The 19,388-nt window shown below is 33.9% G+C and overlaps 1 pseudogene across 1 annotated transcript; it reads left to right on the top strand.

The window, feature by feature from the left end:
* Positions 1–13,363: 13,363 nt before the first annotated feature.
* Positions 13,364–14,953, top strand: LOC145164952 (protein root UVB sensitive 2, chloroplastic-like; annotated as a pseudogene). Its single transcript, XR_013739881.1, has 7 exons — positions 13,364–13,411; positions 13,507–13,582; positions 13,703–13,776; positions 13,852–13,911; positions 14,016–14,240; positions 14,321–14,500; positions 14,582–14,953. The product of XR_013739881.1 is annotated as a protein root UVB sensitive 2, chloroplastic-like (transcript).
* Positions 14,954–19,388: the final 4,435 nt, after the last annotated feature.

Genomic DNA, 19,388 nt, shown 5'->3' with positions numbered 1-19,388 from the left:
ACTAAGTCCATGGGGTGACCCATGGATACTCCATGGAGGTTAAAATCCATGGAGCATAAGGAATTGGTAAAGTTATGGGTTACATGGTGTAACCCTAATAGCCACCATATAAAAGAATCCCATGGCTCAAGAAATCGTGCACTAATGTGTGAGTGTGAGGGCTAGACGATTTCATGGAGTGTTCAAGTTTCTCTCAAGTTATTCCAAGTGTATTTGGTGTTGTGTGAACCATTTGAGGTGTCACACTTGGGGCACTAGGCACTCAAGCTTCATGAAGACATTCTACATTAAAGAGGTATGTATTCTATCTTGTTATATTTATTATTTTGTATGCTAGATTAGGATAATACCTTGGATGTTCATAATTGTATGTATAATAGAAAAAACATAGATCCAAGGTATTTAGGGTTGCATGTACACTTAGGAGTGTTAGAATGCTCATAACCCAACAGTGGTATCAGAGCCTAGGCTTGTTTTCTTGTTATACTTGCAAAAGTAGCTGAAAATCGAGTTGGATGCATATATTCGATTGTTTTGGCTGGAATTGGACTAGGAACATTATCCTAAGATGTTTTTGGACTTATAAACTTGTTTTTGATGTGGTAATGTTCATGCTAATCCAATTTCTAAGATAATTGTCATAATTTCAAGATTTGTATTAGTTTGTATGTTCATGCTAATTTCTTGAAGATTGATGATTTGAATTATCTTGTTCTTATGAGGTTCTTAGATTAATAGAAAAGTTGTGTGAAATAGTTGTTTTCAATCCATTTTAATCTAAGAGTTGATTCCAAAGTGTGTTTTTGTAACTTGTCCTCAAGTTATATGAAAAGTCACATTTAAGAATCATAAAACTCATAAAAGTTGGCAAAGGTTACAAAATGAAGAGTCTAGTTCTAATTAAATGGTTTTATGACTCCATAACTTGTCCTCAAGTTATGGAGGTTCAAGAGTCTCTTCATTAAATTAAAAAAAAAAAAGTGTAGCCTTAATTAGTTCCATAAGTTACAATAAAAAAAAGTTATTTTTTTTATTAATTAGTTTAAAGTCTTCCATAACTTGTCCTCAAGTTATGGAACTTGAAGAGTTTTTTTTTTAATTAAAACTACTTTAAACTCATAAGTTATGGAATTAATTAGTTTTGAATAGTTTCAAAACTTGCCCTCAAGTTTTGGAATTTGAAAAGTTTTCACTTATGAATACTTTAATTCCAAGTTAGCCCTTAGAATTTTAAAAGTTAAAATTCAACCCTTATACTTTATAATATTATAAGTTAATAATATTCATATATATATGTATAAGAGTAAAGTCAGTCTTACCGTTAGTAGGCCTCATTCACGAAGCCGGTCTATAAGGGGGGTATAAGGTTACTGCCTATAAAATGGCAGTTTAATGGGTCTCCACTCTCACCCACCGCTTCCTTGACTGGTGGAGGGTCGTTAGCCGAACGGGTAGGACAAGGACTATAATTCTCCTTTCATTATAAGTATTAATGATAAATACTAAGTAACTAAACTCTTATTAATACCCAATCTTAGTTACTTAGGAAAATGTGAATTTGGTGCTAACCCATGAAATTACACTTTGCACTTTGCTTAAGTCGTTAATGGAGCGTGTTTGGTTAACCGGCACACTAACCTGGACTTAACAAGGTAGGCAAAGGGTAACTTAATATTTATCATAGTATTGGTGGAGCGTGTGTGGTTAATCGGCACACTGATTAAGGGGTAAATATTAAGGGTACCAAGTATATTTGCATGGTTATTCACACCTTGTTTTGTGATCCTCGACATCCCAGTCACAAAACCTGAAGGGCACACTCGAGATTGAAACATGCCTTTGAACAGTTCAATGAATCTCAAAGATCTAGGACTTTCAAATCCAATTAAAACCTAATAAATTATTTCGTTTTTCATGGTGGAAATTGGTGAATCGTCATTCACCTACCTTCAAATATTTTATAGCTTGGATTACGACATCCCTCTTCTAAGTTATAAAATAGTTTGTTGGGTCCTAGCCTTAATATTTCATATTGGGTGTCATATTAAGGACTTTAAATCAACTATCTTGAATATCTCCCAAAAAGATGTCTGGTCTAGACATTTATGATCTTCCCAAATCTCTTGAAACAAGCTTTCCTAAATGAAGATGATGTCCCATGGATATCATACTTCTTTCACCTCCTCCAATTATTCTCCCTAACCCACAAGTTCCTAAAAAGTTTAAGGTCACTCAAGCCCTATTGGCAAGACAAGGTCTAGGTGTAATCACATCTTGGAGATGTAGTCACATATTGACAAGCCGGGAGAGTTGGGTGTCAAAGTCTTGAGAAAGTTGGTGGCTCAACTACTTTCTAAGTCACATAGTGAGTTCTTTTGGGAATCCTATGAAACAGACTAAGACAAGACCCTTAATGATCTTATCTATTTGCTAAGATCAACTTCCTAAAACGCTATGGACATTGAAAATGATGACATTGGATATCCAGTAAAGCTCTCTCTTCCCAATGGAAAGGGATCGGCCATAGTCAACTCGGTTGACCCAATGGTAAAGAGAGAGGCGAAGTCTGAGATAGTCCCATTATCAATGGTCCATAGGTAACTATTGCCAAAGGAAGGGGCATTGGTTACGAAGCTGCCAAATTTACCTAAGGATGTTAAAGTCAATAAGTTTGGCTCTACTTCAGGTAAAGTCCATTGTCTAACTCTATTAAGTACATGCTGATTCTGATCGCGAAGATGGATTTCAATCGCATGGTTCGGTGATCAGAATTTTGGGCTATTACTTAAGAGTTATGATATTTATATTGCTTAGGAATAGATAACAACAAGGTTTTCATATGGATTGTAAGGATAAGTTTTTCCGCAAAGTTTTAAAATAAAAGAAAAAGGTTTTGATTTTATTTATTTTAAGTATCCTTACAATGGCATTTGTGAAAAGTTGTTGCTTATAATATTCCATTGATAGCAATATTGGAAAAATGGATTTGATTCTTTCGGTTGTGGTAGTGTATAATATTACCAAATAAGGAAATATTCTCATCACCCAAGGTTCAATTGGACCGAAACTTGGAATCATGCAAGTTGTATAGTATAATGAATGAGAACTTTCAGCTTGGAAAATTAAGACTAATTCCTTATGTGAATAAGGAAAGGACTAAGGGATCGAGTACACATTCTTGTGCACTGGTCAAGTCCACCACAAAAGATCAAGAAGACTATTCGTCATGATTTACTTAAGTTCAGTAAATATGGTTATACTTATAAGTTTAAGTATAAGTCTGTAGCATTGGAGAAGTTTCAATGTGAGACAGAACGAATAAGAAGAATCAAAGTATGGCAGAAAGATAAAAGTTTCTCAAATCTGAAAAGATGGGAGACTACTTTAGTATCATGTTTATGATCATCTTAATGATTAAGATACCATATCACAATTGGTCCTCTAAAGTCATCTTAGTGCATTCTTATGACTAAGAAGAGGAGTCATGAATTGTTGAAATGGTTAAATCAAAAAGATGAGCCATACTTCGTTCCAAAACAATTCTTAGAGTCATACTCCAAGATTGTAACTTGAGTGACATATCTTAAAGAGGGTTTGTTAACACTAGTCAAATGTAAGAGTAAAAGGTTATCTACTCTTGTACATTTGAAATTGGTAAGTTGTGATGTTTTGGATAAAACAGAGACCAACTTAGGCCAATTGTGTAAAGTGTTAGTCTTGATAAAGAATCCGCACTATCTCTTGAGTATTTGACAAGGGAGTCTTATATGTCAAGAGGACAGTGGGAGTCTTAAAGCTCTTGAAAGTTTCAAGACTTAATCAAGAATAAAACCTAAAGTCCTTCACTAGCACATGACTTGAGGTTTATAACCTATCGTGTTGAAATTTTTGTGCCTATTCAAGTTGGCTTTGCATAGGAGTTCTGAGAGTTCTCAATTGGTTGCACAACTACTTGGAAGCAATGGCAGGCACCTGAGCTGCCAAATGGCAAGAATTTAAGATTGCACAAGTTTAATCAATATGAGTTTGGATTTGTCACTAACCTTGTCTTGTGATTATGGTTTTGACAAATTCACATGGATAAGAACACATACACTATTAAATCTAAGTGTCATAAGGTTTCTCTCCGATTCATGAAAATGATGGTGAGGAAACACTTTTACTAAGTAGATTTTAGTTAGATAGAAATTATGATATTTGCATTCTCAAAGTCGTTAGTGGAGCGTGTGTGGTTTACCGGCACACTAACATGGACTTGTGAGAAGTGGCAAAGGTCTAAACAATTGAGACTATGATTACGGAATCCCTTTTTCATAGTTCTAAAATTATTTAGACACACATGTGAGCTATCTAAGAGAGGTGTATGATTTTGATAAAGTTTTATCAAAACAATCTAGTATCAGAAATCTGAACTTTGGTAAGAAAGTCAGCTGATTTCTGAGTACATGTCAAAGCTAGTGGGAGCATAAGTGTTATGTTAATAATCATCATGTTAGTGGGAGCATGATAATTATGACAAAGGTTGCAAGTTAGCAATGTTAATTATAGAAAACAAAAGTTTCAATTCGTGAGGTTGCAGGGGTTGAAAAAGTTGTTTTGCTATAATTAAGGGAGAGGAAATTATACTTCATTTCAATTCTAAAAGCTTAGATTGAGATTTTAATCGTATTTAATCAAGGATATATATATGAATTTCATGTTGGAATGGCTCAACATAAGGAAATTCTATATATGGGTCCATTATTTGCGTTCTAAAATTCGATTATGATTACGACATCCCTTTTCATAATATGAATTTTGAGAACTTGGCAAATTGAAATGGAAATATTATAGCAAAAGACTGGTTTAGTCTTTATGTGAGACATCATGAATCGTGTCCCATATGCTTCGGATATAGGATCGATTACATGTGCTATATTCATCCTTTCTAAAATTTTCCAAATGCCTGGGGCATTATGAAGGGAAAAGGTCTAGAATTGGATATGACTAAAATGATTAAGCAATTGTCGAGGACAATCTAAGGTTTACCAAAGATTGGTTGCTCAAGGACAGTTGGAAGTATAATGTTAATTCTGGAAGGACCATATTGACATAATCTGTAAGGAGGCAACTCTTGTTCAGAAGTGATAGTCAAAATGGAATATGGAAATGTTTCAAAGTTAGAAATTATTCAATCTGTGTAAGATTAGGAAACTTAATGAAAGAAAGATGTTTCCAAGGAGCTGATCTCCTTTGGAATGCTCTGTAATGATTGTTGTCAAGTCTTTCTGACTTTGTGCATAATCATTAAGAGGATCAATGCATATAAGTTTAGAATCTAACAGATTTTAGTAAATGGCATGAATTTGGAATTCTTGCATTTGCAGTAAGGATTTGGGACTGTGAAAAGAGGATCATTGGAGTGACGTTCAATTGATCTATTTTACAAAGTAAAGATCATAGACAAACATAGTATGCATACTTGGTGTATGGCATGACTAGTGTTTAGAAAACATAGTGTACATGCTTGGAGCATGGGACAACTATTGTTTTAAATTCAAGTATAAAGTTGATAAAACCGAAACAATGAATAATGAGTAATCAGTATGGTGATAAATAAAAGTGTTTATTTATATTCATAGGATTTGATACCATATTTGATTCATTTATTCTTGTGTTTCACTTTGCATGTTTTGACTTCCAGAATAACTAAGTCGCTCTTCCTGAATGATTAAGTTATTCAAACCATCCACAGTCGGTTATATGTTGGAAGTAGATATGAATCAAGACTGTCATGGGTTGGTTTGTAGAGGTCCAAGTTGGTGGACAAAGTGGTGCTACAACACTCATGAGTGCTCATAAGTTCTGAGTATTGGATTCAACCCGCGCTCATTTGAATCACTTCATGGATTTTATCACGAGTGATCATGAGACGATAATATCTTATATTCTTCAAACCTAGAGATATGAGTTGTTACTATGAGTTGGTTATACATTGATTGCACGAAAACGCATTGGTAACTCGATGTTATAAAACGTGCCTTTGTGTATGATTCAACAAGTAGTAGAACAAGCCATATGAGTCGAAGTTTATCCATTCCTTTTACCTTCGGGATAAAAGCGATATATGTGGGCCCTTCGATGATTAAAAGATGATACATGTGAGTGCTTGGCCAAGCCAGGACTGATTTGATTTGTTCAATCAGTCAGTCATCATGAATCGGAAATCGGGAAACAACAAATGGACAGAGAGAATGATTGATAATCCATGTCTCAGTCCATATGATATCTAGAATGGAGGAATATATGATCCCTTATCTAATGGACAAGTCATTGACAAAGGTCAGAGTTCATCGACAAGGTCAGAGTTCGACAGAAGCTTTTGAGAGCTACGATTGCTGATCGGTTCCTGAAGTCATACGCAATAATAGTTTTAGACTTATCCAAGTGGGAGACTGTTGGATTAATGTCTAAATCCATAACTATAATTGGTAAGACTTAACCCGACCCGGCATGGTCCATTTGGGTTGCATGGCATCATGCATTTGGATAGACTATAATGAGAGAAATAACACTTAAGGTTGGTTACTATATTATAAGTTCTAATATATTAATAAGGTTATTTAATTAGTATTGATCAAGAATTAATTTGGAATTAATTAAGTGATCAAAAGGAGACTAATTAAATATATGAGTTGATTGTGTAAATCATTCATTCTTATATATGTGGGCTTCTGATCCAAGATTCCTTATGTTGGACTAAGTCCATGGGGTGACCCATGGATACTCCATGGAGGTTAAAATCCATGGAGCATAAGGAATGGGTAAAGTTATGAGTTACATGGTGTAACCCTAATAGCCACCATATAAAAGAATCCCATGGCTCAAGAAATCGTGCACTAATGTGTGAGTGTGAGGGCTAGACGATTTCAAGGAGTGTTCAAGTTTCTATCAAGTTATTCCAAGTGTATTTGGTGTTGTGTGAACCATTTGAGGTGTCACACTTGGGGCACTAGGCACTCAAGCTTCATGAAGACATTCTACATCAAAGAGGTATGTATTCTATCTTGTTATATTTATTATTTTTTATGCTAGATTAGGATAATACCTTGGATGTTCATAATTGTATGTATAATAGAGAAAACATAGATCCAAGGTATTTAGGGTTGCATGTACACTTAGGAGTGTTAGAATGCTCATAACCCAACATATACATGATATGAACTTGGTCTCATGCGTATCAATGATCCAGCATGTAAGATTGCATGGCCCCAAGCAGAAACAGGGAGTTTGGTCCTCATTATCAATGGTCTAGCTATTAGCAGGAGACGTTTAATCAGTGATTCAGCTAAACCGTTTTGTGTGTGTACATGAGCAACTGGATGCTCAACAACAATTCCTACAGACATACAATAGTCGTTAAATGCTTGTGAAGTAAATTCACCAGCATTATCAAGTCTCACTCTTTTGATAGTATAATCAGGGAAATGTGCCCTTAATTTAATAATTTGGGCAAGAAACTTTGCAAATGCCATATTATGAGTTGATAATAGGCAAACATGAGACCATTTGCTGGATGCATCTATTAAGACCATAAAGTATCTAAATGGTCCAGATGGTGGGTGAATCGGTCCACATATATCACCTTGAATTCTTTCTAGAAATCTAGGTGACTCCATTTCAACTTTCATTGGAGAGTGTTTTATAATTAAATTTCCAAGGGAACAAGATGTACATGGTTTTATGCTATTGGATTGAGGGAACTTTTGGTCCTTCAACGGATGCCCATGTGTATTCTCAATTATCCTTCGCATCATTGTTAATCCTGGGTGGCCCAACCTATCATGCCATAAACTGAATGTCCCAGGATCACAATGTTTTCCTTCTACTACCATATTTGATTCAATCATATGTATATATGTATAATGCAAACCCGAATCAAGTGTTGGTAGTTTTTCAAGCACATGATTTTTGTCTATAATATACATATATTTCTTATTTTCAATGGTCACAGTTTTTGTGTCATAACCTTTGAAATATATGTCATTAAAACTTAATAAGTTTCTATTAGACTTTGGAGAAAATAAGGCATTTTCTATACAAAAGCTTGTACCATTTGGTAATATAAAATGGGCTTTCCCGGTTCCCTCTATCAAGTCTGCAGGACCTGATATTGTATGTATGACTGTTTTTGTTGGTACTAATTCTTAAAAATATTTCTTTGATTTCAGAATAGTATGTGTACTACCACTATCTGCTATACAAAGATCTACAATCTTTTCTTGGTGTTGTGCTCCAGTTGGACTCATATTAAACTTCACATATAAAGGAATAATAAGTGAATAAACATAATCATAATTATTATTAAAAAGAAAGTTCATTTATTGTAGGAAAGACATTTCATGAAAAACAAACGAAGGAAAAACAGTTTTACTAGAACAATAATAGATTTTTTTTTTAGTTTATGTCTTCCATGTCATTGCAGAAATCAGCAACATTTAGCGGAGTGAATTCAACATTATCAATAAGGTTTGCTTCTTTTCCTTTTCCTTTAATGGACTCTTGATAAAGTTGACACAGATGTGCAGGTGTGCGACAGGTCCTTGACCAATGGCCTGTGCTACCACATCTATAACATGAACCATCAAATTTGTGTGATGTCCCAGTGTCATGCCTTGCCACTTTAGCCTTATCTTGTGTGTAGACATTGTTTCTTTGTGAATATTAGTAATTATTTCTTTTCTGGCCACGACAACGATTATTACCTTGTCCACGACCAGAATTATGGTTCTGATTATGGCTTTGGTTTCGATTAAAATAGCCACGGCCTCGCCCTCGACCACGACCTCGCCCTCGTCCACGTGTATTGTTTCGATGACCATCAATATTTGTAGCATTTGCTTCAGGAAGTGCTACTGATCCCGTTGGACGAGATTCATGGTTTTTCATTAAGAGTTCATTGTTTTGCTCTGCAACGAGCAGACATGCATTCAGTTCAGAATATCTTGTGAACTTTTGCATCCGATATTGTTGCATCAAAGTAATGTTTGTTGCATGAAATGTTGAGTAAGTTTTCTCCAACATATCTTCATCAGTAACCTCTTGTCCACAATACTTGAGTTGTGAACATATTCTGAACAAAGCTGAGTTGTATTCATTTACTTTCTTGAAGTCTTGAAACCTTAGTGTTCTCCATTCATCTCTAGCATTTGGAAGTATAACTTCCTTTTGATGATCAAATCTTTCTTTCTTGTGCCAAGCAATTATTAAATGTTAGTATACACAAATAAAAGTTAGTAGCATAATATAAATGTTAGTATGCATAAATAAAAGTTAGTTGCATAATGTAAATGTTAGTTTGCATAAATAAAAATTAGTTTCATAATGTAAATGTTAGTATAAAAATTAGAATACATAAAGAAATGTTTGTATAAGAAATAAAAATTGTTAGTAGTCCATAATGTCCATAATGTATAAGTTTCATTAATTCATTAGTATTATTATTATTTTAATATGATTGAGGTTGTTATAATTAATAGTGTTTTTAATAAGTAATACATACCTTGATTAAGATAGATGTGATTTTCCACTTGTTTAATAACCTTGATTAGAGCTTTCGTGCTGATAACGTGTTATGAATTAAGCGTAATTAATGTAACTATAAATCAAACCAAACTAGTAAACTTTGATAAGAACTTTAATTGAGAAGAAAGAATATTTAGAGAGAATATGAAAGTTATATCTCTTATAACTTTTTGGTGTATCACATTCTTTACAATGGAGGGGTATTTATACTACAAATTTTACTAACATATAATTGTAACTAGTTAGAAATGTTGACAAATGTACCATGCACCAATTATTATGTCATCCACCAATTATTATGTCATCCACCAATTATTTACAACACCACCAATTATTTACAACAATATATATATATATATATATATATATATATATATATATATATATATATATATATATATATATATATATATATATAGGTGGGTTCAATTGAGAAAATAAAAAAGGTTGAGAATGGGGGAATCATTCTCAGCCACTCATTTAATCTAAGCATAAAAAGACACGGTGGCAAACTTGTAAATATGTTAATAACCTTCAATCTCAAATACGTAACTATAGAGAATTCGATAACAGTTCGTTCATCATCAAAATTTCTCCTCCAACCTTCAACAATCATCCAGATTTCTTCAACTAAACCATCATCAATGTCATCCAGTGTTAATCAATCATCGATATTCGTGGCTGGGAGGTTCACCGCTCAAGATAGATTCGCAACCCAAATTCATCAATTTCATCGATTTGTTAAAGTTCATAACGGATTTGGAACTGGAATTTCCCAGATTCGCAAACGAAATCAGTTGGAATCGGAATTTCTTCGATGTTCATGAAATTGGAATCGGAGTTCTAGACTCGCAGTCACAGTCGACATTGAAGGACTCAGAATCGGTACTCACAGGTTCTCAATCGGATTTTCGGAAATCAAAATCAAAATGAGAAATCGACCAGACATAGGATGTCGCATCTGAAGTCGAAATCGGAAGTATATGATGATTTGGAATTGATAACTTGATGTTTTTAACATTTTTAAAAATAGTTAACTTGTATGCACTCCAACTGTTTGATGAAATGCATAAACTAAATTACCACGTTATATTCACATATGAATATGTTTTCTCACCTGAATCAGTATATGATTATTAAAAACACAAAACAAATATGCAAGTCTCTATGTCATTCATATGTGAATAACATATAAAAATTATATATATTTGTGAAAATACCTTCTAATATTCATAAGTGAATATATTCACAAGTGAATATACCGTGTAATATTCATTTGTGAATATACTGTGTAATATTCCTAAGTGAATATATAATCTAATATTCACAAGTGAATATATTATGTAATATTCACATGTGATATACCATGTAATATTTACATATGAAAATATCATTTAATATTCATAAGTGAATATACCATCTAATATTCACAAGTGAATGCATCGTCCAATATTTAAATATGAATATACTATGTTTATTATATGCTATATTAATATATGAATGATACTTAAATTGTAAAAAAAAAATAATCATACTTTTTATTCATAAGTGAATAACGAATGTACTGTAATAAAACCTGATGCATTTTTATTCACTGATGAATAACGATAGCTGAAAATATAAAAAAAATAAATTTTTTATTTTATCTTAAAACTATATAAATATGGATGTCTATTTGTAGAGAATAAAAAAACATGAATTTTGGTATATTTAAAAATCATTTTTCGATAAAAATAGCTTCTTAAAAAATAAAAAAAACGAAAAAACTATGTTTTTGTATATATTAAGGTAATAATTAACATAGTTTAAGGATAAATGTTTTGTTGGAAAGCACATGTCTATTCATTTCCCATTTTCGCTGGTACGACGAAGGCTTTTACGACAAAAATAAATGAGTGACTGAGAATGATTCCCCCATTCTCAACCTTTTTTTTTTCTCAATTGAACCATCCCCTATATATATATATATATATATATATATATATATATATATATATATATATATATATGTATATATATATATATATATATATATATATATATATATATATATATATATATATATATATATATATATATATATTTTAATTTTTCGGACAAAACCGTAGGTGAGAGAACCACCTACGGTATGCTCTCAATTCAACTACAGTTTAGTATTTTGAAGAACAACAACGAGAGACGAAGAAAACCATAGTTGAGGGATATGCCTACTGCGGTGTACAAGTTGGTGATGCAAAAAATGTGCATCGATTAAAGCTTGTACAACGTAGATGGCAAACCCCATCTACTATTTCGTCCTTCTAACTACTATTTTCTTCTTGTTATTCAAATGCTATTTAGTTTAAAGTACATGATCATCCCAAATAACATACCACAAAATAAAAAGATATCACTACACATGTTAGACAAAAAACGAAAATTACGAAAACCGTAGGTGCGGTATGCCACGTACAGTGTACAAACTGCTAATGCACATTTATGTGGATCAGCAGCTTGTACACCGTAGGTGGAATACCGCACCTACGATTTTATTATTATTATTTTTTTTCTGTTTTTTTGCAAAAAACTTATGTCCACTACTATTAGATTTCAAGGTAAACGATAGAAATCAAATAAAAAATAAGGCTTAAAAGGAAAATCTGATTGTTGTTCAGGGCTGTCATTTGAGAAAGTTCCCCTAGCTTCTATAACCCGAAAATGACATAAATGGATTTTTTAACTTTATATATTATAGGGTAACATGCCCCTATATCTATGATAGGCTAAAAAACCGTAGCCCAAATGCTCTAAACCTTACCCTACTCCCATATAATACTCTCAAAACCGTAGGTATACGTCCAAACCGTAGGTATACGTACAAACCATAGGTTTCTTTAACTCGTTTACTGTTTGACTATTTTGGCTAATGGCTAATATTTAGCTATTAAGTGAAAATTCATTATCCTTTTTAGCTATATAAATAATTTTCTCATTAAAAATATGTTCCAAAGTTTGTTGTTAATCCTTCTCAAAAAGTATAATAGTTTGTTTAATTAATATTTTTATCGCTACTCCTCGCTAAATTTGAATGCCTATTTTTTTTCTTAATTTGAAAATCATTGTTTATAATATTGTTGACGGTGAGTCTGTAACCACCCAACATATCTTAGCCGTTCAAACTCCCATGACTTTAGATCTCAGCTACTTAAACTCCATTATTTACAGTTACTCTAGTTACTCTAGGGTGGTTCTTCTCGCGTTGGATCCGGTAGTTTCTCTTCCCTTAGTACGTCTTCAACCTCGACAACCGGTGATTAACCGCATAAGTCACGAATCAATTGTGTGTGGAGGTTTATTTGATAAGAAGTATAAGGGTGACCCTATGGATCCCGAGCATATCTTTTTTCTTTCCCTTCGACTTCTCCTACTCCTAATTTGATTTCATTTATTGTTGCAGGTTTCTATTGACGTTGCCTTCTTCCCCAAATCCTTATTGTGGGTTTTGCCTACTCTATAAGAGTTCAATTTCATTGTATTCCACGCATAACTTATACTCAGGAGACCACTACCAGACGACAAAGAGGATCAAATTGAAGATTAAAGAATATGCTTTCTGACTAACATCAACCCTTACTCGCTTCCGATGAACAAGAAACTGCCTATGATCCCACCGAAAAAGTACATGTCTGGTTAGTCTTCAACTCTGTCCACTTTTTCTTTCTCCTGACATTGCTTTCTTCTTTAAAATTGTTCATGCATTTGCCTAGAATGAAATCACTTCTGATTTTGCGATTGGCATTTTTTTGTGCCGAAAGCATTGATGAAGCATGTCTTAAATGGTGAAGAAGAGCATGAATCATGGGCTACGGTTAACTAAATCATGAAAAAGTTCCTCCTACCATCTAGCACAATTGGGTGTTTCTTGAATTCCATAACTGAATCAGTTGGGTCTTTCTTCTTTAGGTGAAGGTGTTGAATGATTCAAGACCAGTTATCTACAAAATATCCGAGTCCCTTGTCAATACATGTCTCCCTTCAGGTTATCCATATAGGCGAGTTCATAAGACACAATTTCATATCGAGTTCTCTTTCTCTCAACAAACTGTTAATCAAAGTGTCATTTCTCATGGAACTAAAACCTACTGCAATGTGAATGAAGGGTATCTTAGATACACACAATTTCGAGCATTACAACACTTCTCCAGTGCAACATTATTTGTCTTATCAACTCAGGTATTCTTTTGGCACTTAGAAATTAGAATCACAAGTTCAAATTAGGGTTCATTGATTGATCTTACACCTTTGCAGTCACTGTTACATGCTGCAGGATTAAGACCTACACCACCACAAGCAACCACAACTAGTTGGGTAAGAAACACCTTTTAATAAATGCCAATATGCAGCAATTTAACGCATATGAACCATAACTGCTTTTGGAAAAAATATTAAGTGATTCTATTGGTGTTGAACAGATACGTAAGGATGGAATGCAACATGTGGGAAAACTAATGTGCAGCAAGTTAGGTGAAAAAATGGATTTTGAACCCATTATCGTTAAAATTCAGTTTAAGATGTATTGATGGACCTTTTGATTTGTAGCTGATATGTTATACGACTTTCTCTCTGGTTTGGAAGTTCTTTCCCCATTATGTCCATAACTGTTTCTTGAAATGGCTGGACTTGAAAATTTTGCAAAGGTAAATACTAAATACTAAATTGGTGTTTAATCATTTTCCTTGTAAGAGTTTACATTTATAACCTTTTTGTAATTTAACAGGGAATGGCCATGGTTGATGCAAGGGCCACAAGATTGGCAATTAATTCTTTTTTTGCAAAAGAGGGGAATCTTAGTGAATTATATGCAAAAGGGGAGGCGATTTCTATTGTGTTTAATGTTCTTGGATTGGGTGCAGGGATTCAGTTAGTTTCTATAGTTTGTTCATCAATGCAAGGAAATGTACAATCTTTTATATCTTGCAAACACATTGAAAATCTTATTCTCATTTGTGTATTCAAATCTTTAATCTTTTTTTTGTAGATGGTTGTTGGGTCTCTTCTTTCTCTAATACACGTTTATTGATACAAGTGAAGAAATGCAAACTGCTCCTATCAACACATTAAATCCGCAGAGAAATGCAATGATCATAGAATATTTCATAAAGGTTGATTGTTAGTCAAATATTCAAATTACACACCAAAAATCTTATACATATGATTATGATTATGATTCAGAAAGGAAATATATCAAGTCCTGCAGACTTGAGGAACAAGGAAGATCTTGTGTATCCAAGGAGATTGATAAAAGAAGCTGGAAATGATCATTAGTAAAATAAATATAAATTGAGGTCAAAATGACAATTTTACATCAATATATTTAACATCTTTCTTTGTTAAAAATGAATATATTTAATATTTCTTGGTCCCTATGGTCCTATTTGGTCCATGGCTGTCAAGTTTAACAACCCAACTGTTAAGTTTGCAAAAATGGAAATTAATAAACAAATGTATAAATGGAGGGCAAAAGGGTTATTCCAGATTTGACATTTGTTATTCTATTGTGGGGGTGGGGTGTTTACATCTTTGTATTATGGGTAAAAACAAAATACATCACCGAGATTAGTGTTAAATGCTTGAAATAACAATGCATTTTTGTTGAGTTATCTATTAAAATTTATGTTTTTAGGGGTAAAAGCTCGTGTGGAAGAGGGTTGTGTATGATTTTAATAGTTAGCACTAACTAGAGCTCCCCCTCTTGACATCAATACAAATACAAGAGAAAATGAAGTCAAGATTGAGGAAAACAAGAAATTAATTGCTTCAGGTATTCATTCAGATTTTCCAAATGATAAATAGGCTTAATCACAATCACAATCTAGTGGATTCGGTTCATCTCCTGTCAAGTCTAAGCCTCCAGTTATGGACTCACTCTAGTCAAAATCAAGTATCACACAACAATTTGGAAGAGAGATCAACTTTGAGTAATCAACGAAAGAAACGTCTTTCTCTGCCAAGTAACGGTTAGTTACTTCCAACTTCCATCTCTATCTTCGTAATTCTTTTTTTTGGAGTAAACTACATTTTTAGTCACTAAATATAGCTAATTTTTGAAGAGGTGCTAATCTCTTTTCCATTCATATTTAACAGAAGTGGTGCCTTTGGTTGATTAGGATTGAACTTGTATTATGAAGCCTTATGGAATTTGGGGGAGATTATAGAGGGAAAACTATTATATGTTGATTAGTGAGGGGATTTTGATATCTATTTTGTGAATTCTTGAGGGGAAGATTAAAGCTTCAATCTCGAGGTATTCATCAACATGTGTTAGGAACAAATGATGAGATGCTTTAATAAATAAATGAATGAAAGTACATTGTTATTTCTTGTATTTGACCCTTTTGTTATTTATCTAAATATTTTCAGTAAATATGTTAGAGACTACATTCAAATTTCCTATTCAAGTATCCATTTGATCTTTTGAATTCAGGTTATGGAATTCTGGAATTGTGATTAAGTATTGTTTTCTAATATCTTCAATTTTGTTTTTTTAGTTTCTGAATTGGTTTTTTTGAATTTCTAAATTCTACTCAGAGATTCTAATTTTCTCAACAGTTGTGCCCTTAAGGAGTTCGACCAGCTCAATATCCAATCCAATGGGTATGTGAAATCTGATTTATAATTTTGGTGATTCAGATTTTTTATTTCTGATTTATTAGTCTCATTGTACATTGTGAAATAATTCTTTTCAGATGATTTTTTTGTCACTAAGTATTCCAATGAAACCCAAGTTTTGAAAAATGTGACCACTTTAACGTGCTATAGTAGTTCCAAGTGGTCAACACAAATCAAATTGTCAAACTTTATGTGACATCCCCATTTTTACGGCCAGAAAAGATCGATTTCGTTTATGCTTTTATAATAAAATCAGAGTAATATTTCAAAGAAAAGTGTTGTGGAATTTGTTCACAAAACAAAATATGATAAAAATTTATCAAAGCATTTCTTAAAGAAATGTATTTTCATTACATTACAAAACTCGGGATGTCATCGTCAATACATATCAAAAGCATAAACAAAACATCATAGGCCAAAAAACAAAATTGGCCTCAAAACAATATAGGCCTTACAACATTCTATTTATTTTATACTGGCCTATAAATCCATAATCTCTCGTCAGATCATCCAACTATGCTTTTGCAACTACCTATAATAAAAGAAACTGAGTGGGTCAGGCTGGGGAGCCTGGTGAGCATATAGGGTTTTCAACCCACAATAATAATTTCATTATTTATTTTCATCAAATCATTAACCTGATTACCCGTTTCCGTTATCCTCACTTTACGTCCCTAAAACATCCATTCTAAGGGACCTAGCCTAAGGATTTTTCTTCGCGATGACAACATTGCTTAGGGTATTCCTCAGCAATACATGTCAAATAAGGCAACCATGGGGGGATGGAGTACATCTGGTGAACACTTAGTTCAAAAACACCTACAGGTTGCAAGCCTGCTAGCGTTCCACTAGACTGCCTAGAATAGTCCGTGGTCGTCATCTATACTCCGCTAGATGACTAGATCATCGTAAACATCGAGGCCTGTCATCATTTTATCACACATATACTATTTCATCTACCCATGTTATACCCAACATATTTGTAGATATAAAATACATACATAGTTTAAATCTGAAGAAAAAGGCTCAGATCTGAAAACCAAATACATCTATAGTTTAGATCTGAAGAAAAGGCTCAGATCTGAAAACAAAATACATGTACAGTTTAGATCTGAAGAAAATACATCTACAGTTTACATCTATGTGTAAGATGAAAGTGACTATACACTCACCTGATAAGGAGTGATTCAGACAACACTTCGCTTCTTAAAACAATCTTCTTTGACGAAACCGGGAAGTTTGCTTGAAAACCGGGCTCCGCGTGGGCAGAGTTTCAAATTGAAAAACTCTTTTTATCGGAGCCTTCGGGCGCTCCGGGGCTTTCTTCTAATGCTAGGGAGGTTTCCTAGGCTTCGGGTGGATTAGGGTGGCTAGAGAGATGTTAGAGAGAGAAAGAGAATGGGAAATGGTGTGGAAAACCGGCTGCCCTCGCACTCCTATTTATAGGTGCGAGGCTTCGCACTACGCTGGGCGTAGTTCCGAAGTACGTTGGGCGTACACTGAAGTCGTACAACACATGTCCGAAATGTGTAGGGGTGACGTGGAGGCTTCTGGACCGAGGAAAGGAGTTCGCTGGGCGTATCGGCTCGGACGCGGGACGTACTCATACGCTGGGCATTCTCGGATTATGCAGGGCGTAGTCCTCGCACCAGCTGTCACCATCCGAAGCGAGGCCGTGGGCAACAAGCGACGATCCTGATTCGGCCACGTCATCAAGTCTCGCAAATCCGAATCCCGATTTCAAAAATTCATAACTTTTGCATACGAGCTTCGTTTTCGACGTTCTTTATATCCACGCGTAGGTGAGACCGTACTCTACATCTTTCATTTAGACTCTGTTGGCTAATTTTGAAGTTATTTTTAAAGTTTTATTTTTAACAGGCCGAGACTGGAAAAGTCCGTTAAAAATTCATAACTTCTTCATCCAACGTCCGTCTTTGTCTTTCTTTTTACCGTTGCGCTACTATTAACGTAATCTTAGATTCTCGTTTAGGTTGTATCGGTCGAAAACCGTTCGATCTACTATTCGAACTCCGGGCTGTGTATTGTTAATCCGAAACTTGGAAAAAATCATAACTTCCTCATACGAAGTCAGATTTGGGCGTTCTTTTTACGCACGCTCTTGGTTTAACGAACACAACGTCTTTTGTTTAGATCACTAAGGCTAAAAAGTCCTCTATCGTAAATTTACTATTTACGTCACTGTTGGGGTGCAAAGTTCTTCATGTATGACTTTGTAATGGTTTGACTCTTGTAGACCCACTTGCATGTGGTGCATTAGCCTTTAGACCCATGTGTTAGTGAGAGTGAGAGAGAGACATGTAAACACCTCTATAAATAGTGGGTTCATACCACTTGTGGAGGTGTGCTTGAGAGATGTAAAAGTGAGTGTGTAAGTGTGTGTTATTTATGTAGTCTAGATCTAGATCCTTTTTGTGTAACACCATATACAATCAATACATCTCTTGAACACCCAAATCACCATGTTCATTGTGCAAACTTTAATTCCGCATGCCAAACCATGTTCTTATGTCACTACAATTGGTATCAGAGCGGGTCTTCAAGATCAAGGTGATTTTTGAAGAACGATTATCGGTTTGGCAATTTTTGTCGCAATTTGAGCAATTTTGGTGAGTCTCTCTCTATGATCTCTCTTAATCTCATTAAATCATGCGTTGCGTTTTTGAATTGTGATCGTTTGACTCATTGGATCAAATTTTTCTTGAAAAACTCCATTGTTGATCCAATAACTTTTTTTTAGATCAAGCCCGATCCAATCTAAAATCCGTTTGTTTGATTCAATTCTAAATTTGAACTTGTTGTTTTGAATCAAAATTGAGTTCAAAAAGCATATTGTATTTGATTCGAATTTAAGAGTTTGTTACTGTTCATCGTATTTGATTCAGCCCAAACAATCAATCTGATATTGTTCATCAATAATTTGTTTTTGAGCCCAATCAAAAATACTTGGTTACTGTTCATCCGCGAGCTTTCAAAGCCCAATCGATTTTCCATTAAATCCGATTTTACAATGGTGTGAGCCCAAATTCGATTCCAGCGTATGGTTTATCAAGAATATCCCTGAATTAGTCACACACTTAAAATGGTTGTACCATAGATATGCATCTATTCCGCATCTGTTCAATAATCTTAAATCGATTGTTTCTGATTATTCA

Source organism: Lactuca virosa, chromosome 3, assembly GCF_052849685.1.
Source record: "Lactuca virosa cultivar CGN04683 chromosome 3, Lactuca_virosa_CGN04683_v6, whole genome shotgun sequence".
Classification (NCBI taxonomy): Eukaryota; Viridiplantae; Streptophyta; class Magnoliopsida; order Asterales; family Asteraceae; genus Lactuca; species Lactuca virosa.
The sequence above is the reverse complement of the archived record's forward strand: the minus strand, read 5'-3'. Positions and strand labels throughout refer to the sequence as shown.